Here is a 6,277-nt window from a genome sequence, read left to right as displayed (position 1 = left end):
TTAAGCACCCACCTGGCCTCACACAGGTGTTTTTTACCCTTTTCAAAATTGTGAAATATCACATCCATACAGAAAAGAGCATAACCATTGCTCTTTTGCAGTAATCATTTTCTCTATCGTTTCCCTAATTATGTGTGCATCTTTTAAAACGTAGTTTAGTTTTGTGGTTTGTTTGAAATGCATAGGAGTAGAATCACACAAAATGTATTATCATGTGTCTATTTTCATTTGTTCAATATTATCTGTGGAAGGTTTGGAACAGAGTTAGAATTTATTTCATTTTATTGCTATAAAATATTTCAACCTATGAATATACTATTATTATTTATCCACCCTACCATCTTTGGACATTTGGATTGTTTCTAGTTTGGGATAATTAAGAGCAATGATGCTAACAGACATTCTTTTACCTGTAATGTATTCTGATCCAAATGGGCAAGAGATTTTGTGAACTCTGTTCCTAGGGTTGAAATGATAAGATAATAAGATATGTGCATCTTCAACTTTACCAGCTAATTCCAAACCGTTTTCCAAAGTGGTTGAACCCATTTACAGTCCTACCAGCCGTATGTGCAACTCTCACTATTGCCATTTTAGCCAATCTTATAAGTGTAGAATGGTATTTTATTATAGTTTCAATTAGCCATTTCCTGATAACTAATGACACCGAACAACTCTTACATGTTGAACAAAAATTGGAATTTCTTTTTTTGTAAAGTTCAAATATTTGGTCCATTTTCCTATTGAGTTTTCTTCCTTTTTTTAACAGCATTTTAAATAAAATCTGGATACCAGCACTTGCGCTTAATTTTTCCAGTTTTATTGAGATATAGCCTTCAAATAAAACTATAAGATATTTAAAGTATACAATGTGATGACTTGATATATGTATATATTGTAAAATGACTCTTCCTGCCCATTGAATTAACATATTTATCACTTTATGTATTTCCCTGTTTTGTCTGAGTATTTAAGTTTTTTCTTAGCAATTTTTTAATATATAACTTTTTTAATTTCTTGATTTGAGAAAGAGAGAAACATCAATTTGTTGTTCCACTTATTTATGTATTCATTGACTGCTTCTTGTATGTGCCAGAGATCGAACCTGCAACCTTGGTGTATGAGGACAATGCTCTGAACAACTGAGCTACCCGGCCAGGCCTTCTTAGCAAATTTTAATTGTACAACACAGTGTTACCAACTATAGTCACCATGTTATACATTAGATTATAGGATGTAATTCATCTTAAACTGAAAATTTATATACCCTTTTAACTAACCTCTTCCTGAATTTCCCTCACCCTGCAGCTTCTGGCAATCACTTTTTTTTCTCAGTTTGTATGAATTCATTTTTTTAAAGATTCCACATGTAAGTGATACCATGAAGAATTTGTCCAGTTTATTTCACTTAGCATATAATGCTCTCGAGGTTCAACCTTCAACCATGTTGTCACAAATGGCAGGATTTCCTCATATTTAAAGCTGAATATTATTATGTCATGTCCTCTTTATCCATCTATCCATTGATGGACTCTTAGGTTGTTTCCATAACGCTGCAGTGAACATTGGAATGCAGGTATCTCTTTGAGAGCTGGTTTCATTTCCTTTGGATATGTGCCCAGATGTGGGGGTGCTGGATCATATGTGTTACACAAAGTGCTGAGGTCCCAGAAAACCTCAGCATATTGTTCTTGGATTCCCAAAGAAATAACCTGGAGGACTAGCCATAAAAGACACGCATTTATTTGGACTTATAAGCACACTGGTGGCAGCCGACCTGAATCCCTAAGTCCCATCTGGCCTGGGGTCAGGCCACACTGGGGGCTGCTGGCTGGTGCTATTGTTTCGCCACCACCCAGACTTTCCCAACAGGAGGTTTCATAGAGTACAGAAAACAGAGAAAAAAATAGGGCATACAAGGGGAGGGGAATGAGCTTGTGTAGATCAAAATGTTAGCTGTTTATAATCCGGGCTCATATCTATAAGCAGTTCTTCTTTGGTCTTTCTTCTGACAGGTTCCCAAGGTCTCACAGTTTGATTACAAATGACCTTCATTATATTTTCCACAGGGTGGGAAGGGGAGTTGGAGCATGGGAAGGGACTCATATTCCCATTTACCATACAATATGGTAGTTCTATTTTAATTTCTTTTTTAAATTTATCTTTATTGTTGAAAGAATTACAGACGTCCCCCTTTTCCCCCATTGACCCCTTCTACCCCTTCCCCACCCCCTGCCCCAGGCCTTCCCCACACTATTGTCTGTGTCCATAGGTTATGCATGTATGCACATACATTCTTTGGTTAATCTCTCCCTCGCCATCCCTCTACTCCCCACCCCCTCCTTCCCTCTGAGATTCATCAGTCTGTTGCATGCTTCTATGTCACTAGATCTATTTTGTTCATCAGTTTGTTTTGTTCTTGAGATTCCACATATAAATGAGATCATGTGATATTTGTCTTTCTCTGCCTGGCTTATTTTGCTTAGCATAATATTCTCCAAGTCCATCCATACTGTCCCAAAGGGTACGAGATCCTTCTTTACAGCTGCATAGTATTCCATGGTGTACATGTCCCACAGCTTTTTTATCTGCTCATCTACTGATGGGCACTTTATTTTTCATTTCTTGAGGAAAGAAATACTCCATACTATTTTCCACAGTGGCTGTACCAATTTATAACCAGCAGCAGTATAGAAGAGTTCTCTTTTATTTACCTCTTTGCCAGCACTAATCTTTTGTCTTTTTGATGATAGACATCCTAGTGAGGTGATATCTCATTGTGGTTTTGATTTGCATTTCCCTAAAGATTAGTGATGTGGAGCACCTTTTCCTGTACCTGCTGGCCGTTTGAATGTCTTCTTTGGAAAACTGTCTCTTAAGTGGTTTGCCCATTTTTGAATCGGGTTTTTTGTTACCATTTCTTTACTTTTAATGTATGTAGATATTTATATTTATAGTTGATTTCTTTGTATTCTGTTAAAACTGGGTCAATAAATTGAAAATTTGGTCAAACTCCTAGAGTAAAAAGTATGGGGGCCTCCATATGTCTAGGACCTAGACTCTAGATCCTCCTGGAGTTTTTAACTCGGACTCAGCCATGCTAAACCTTTACCAATTCATCAATTATAGTTCAAGGTTTTCTGCACCAACACTTGTCCCGTGTTTCACTTAGCAGTTTCTGCTACAGTAAGTTGTGATTCTCTGCATCTGCCTGTCTTAATTTGGGGGCCAGCAATTGGTTCTGTGACCTCACTTCTCTGATGGATATAAAAAGATTTGCTGTGCATTCAGCTTGGTCAGCTTTTTACTTGCTGGGGTGGGTGACAACTTCCAAGCTCCTTACTAGCCAGACTGGAAACCAGAAGTTGGGGGGTTTTTGGAGTGATGAAAATGCTCTGGGAAGGAGACTTGATTTTGGATGGTAAATACACAATGCAATATACAGATGATGCATTGTAAAATTGTACACCTGAAACGTATTATTTTATTAACCAATGTCACCCCAATAAATTCAATTTAAAGAGAGAAAGAAAGAAAGAAGAAAGAAAGAAAGAAAGAAAGAAAGAAAGAAAGAAAGAAAGAAAGAAAGAAAGAAAGAAAGAAAGAAAGAAAGAAAGAAAAAGAGAAAGAAAGAAATGCTTTGGAATTATATAATAATACTGATTACACAACTCTGACTATATTAAAATATATTGGAAAACACTTTCAAAAAGTGAATTTCATGGTATGTCAATTATATTGCTAAAAACAATGAAGGAAAAAATTTGCTGGAACTACAAATGATCTTTGCAATGTTTATTCCTGATGACAAACCAAACAGAACCTTGAGCAAGGCTAGAGAAAGCTTTGTAATAAAATAGAGCTGTGTTTAAAATGTGTCAGAAAACAGCCCATAACATAACGCTGCTAGGTGAAGGGGCAGTTGTATAATTTTGTCAATAAACTTTGCTTCGATATGTTTTTTGGCTCGAGTGGAACATTGTTCACCTTTTGTGAACATCAACAATTGTAATTGAAAGTCCTTTGTGTTTTCTCCCAAGCAGGATTCAAGATTCAGTAGACAGGAAAGCAGCAGTCCGTGTTCTATTCCTATTCAGATGGCAGTTCCTCAGCCAGTGGCTAAAGTAAGAGACCATGTAGGTATGGCTCTTGGCTCCAAAAGGAAAGGTTGACAAGAACCTAGTGAGGCTCCAAACCCTACCCACTTATTGGAAAAAATGTTCCTAGAAGATAACTCAGGCATTGGCTGGGAAACTGGAAAGGCTAGAGTGTATAAACCAGGAAGGCAGAGGAGTTAGAGAACTGGAGAAAAGGAAAACAGATTTGCACTGATAATCCTTGGGCGGAAGAGATTTGTGTCTTAATAATGGAACTGCCTAAATGACCACGATTAGGAATTTGTCTTAGAGCTCAGAGGATGGCTTTGAAAAATATCTACTTTTTATCTTTCTGAGGTTATTTAGAATTGGGGCAGGACTGGACTATGAGTAGATCATGAGTAGATCCAGTAAAGGAAAGATTGGAGAGGGAGCGTTTGGGAATTCAGGCAGTGTGCCAAGGGGGGAAAGTTTTCAGCGTAGGCTACAGACTCATGGTCAGAAACCAAATTGCCTGGATTTAAATCCTGGGTGTCGTTTAGTAGTTGAGTGACATTGGACAAGTTACGTAACCTCTCTCTGTCTCATTCTCCTTGTCTGTGAAATGAGGAAAACAATAGTAGCACTTTGTAGGGCAGTTTGTCATAGTGCTATATAGGTGGTAGTTTTTATAAGAAATCAGAAAATGAACAGCAATAAACATAAACCCATTGCAGAATTATACATTTCTATGCCTGTGTTCGTACCCATACAATGTGCTGCACACACTTACACACAATATGTTAATAAAGGAATCATTAAATGAAAGACATTTAGGAAATCTTATTAATTTGCCCTAGAAATCTATGCTTTCATTTTCAAGGGCTCAGACTCTTAAGTCTAATGGGGTGTTTGATGGACCACAGGGATAAGCAGGTGAGAATATGGAGACAGGGAAAGAATTCACATCTCGCTGAGCAATACATTCTCCAGAAGAATCCTAGACTGCTGAGAAAACCAAGCCTGACTGTTGAAGGGCTTGGCAGCGCTCATCAACTCACCGGATGGCAGGAGGGAGCAAGGCCCGAGTTACCCTTATAATCCCAACTTAAATCCATCACTTTCTACCAGTTTTGCTGTGTTTGGAGAAACACTTTCATTGCGAAACTACTTATTTGGTTGTCAAATTTTAAAGTTATAGTATACTATGCACTTATGTATATTTCCTTGGAAGTTTGTGGAATAAAAAAGGGAATGAGAATAGCCAATTAACAGTAAGTAAGTAAAGCTAATATGAATAGTCAGATTCTATTTTTAGGTAGAATCCACCAATTCAAAAAGGAATTATTGTTATGCCTTAATAATGTAACTTGTAAAGAGAGAAAAACAATTATTTTCTAAAGCTCTATCTTAGGTTCAGCTCGTTGATTAGTTTACATGCACCAGACAGACCTGGATTTGATTTCTGCTCCACTTGGTGCTCAGTGTGTAGCTCAAATTTTTCAACTTGAGCTTCATTTCCCTCTTATGTGAAGTGGTCAAATATTAGTCACACTTCCTCAGAGGTACTTAAGGACTAGACAGAGTAGTTGGCACATACTAAGTGTTTAAAAATTCTAGCTATTATAATTTTATTCTAAATTTATGTTACCTTATAGCTATGCTCTTGTATTAAGCCAATAATTTATTTTGGTTCTTGGATTTAAGAAAACCCAATGGTTCCATAGCTTGTATTTATCATGGACATTTATTTCTTCTTGAATTACAATGGCTCTGTTGTTGACCCTAGAATTTACTATTACTTCATTGACATCTTTGGATAAAAGAGAAGAATATGATATTCAGTTCATTATTTATGTAAAGCTAAGGAATCAGCAGCCTACACAGCTACACAAAAATCCTAGAAATGGACATTTTAGCAAATGTGCTTACAAAGAAGCACCTATGTATTAAGGCTTTTCTCAAGTAGCAATTTGTTTCCATAGCACCTAAGTAGAAGACATTTCCCGTTAGACCCTCAAAGCAGAAAAACATCATGTAGTTTAAAATCCCAGGTTTTGGTAAGAAAAAATTGTATTTTCCAGTATACATTGACAGTTGGTTTTAGAGCTGTTTTTCTTGTTAACTAAAAGTCATTCTTAGGCATAATTTGAATTCATGTTAACATTCAATGTTAGAAGTTTGATATTTGCTTGACTTAT

Source organism: Miniopterus schreibersii, assembly GCF_964146895.1.
Source record: "Miniopterus schreibersii genome assembly, chromosome: 4".
Taxonomy (NCBI): Eukaryota; Metazoa; Chordata; class Mammalia; order Chiroptera; family Miniopteridae; genus Miniopterus; species Miniopterus schreibersii.
The sequence above is the reverse complement of the archived record's forward strand: the minus strand, read 5'-3'. Positions refer to the sequence as shown.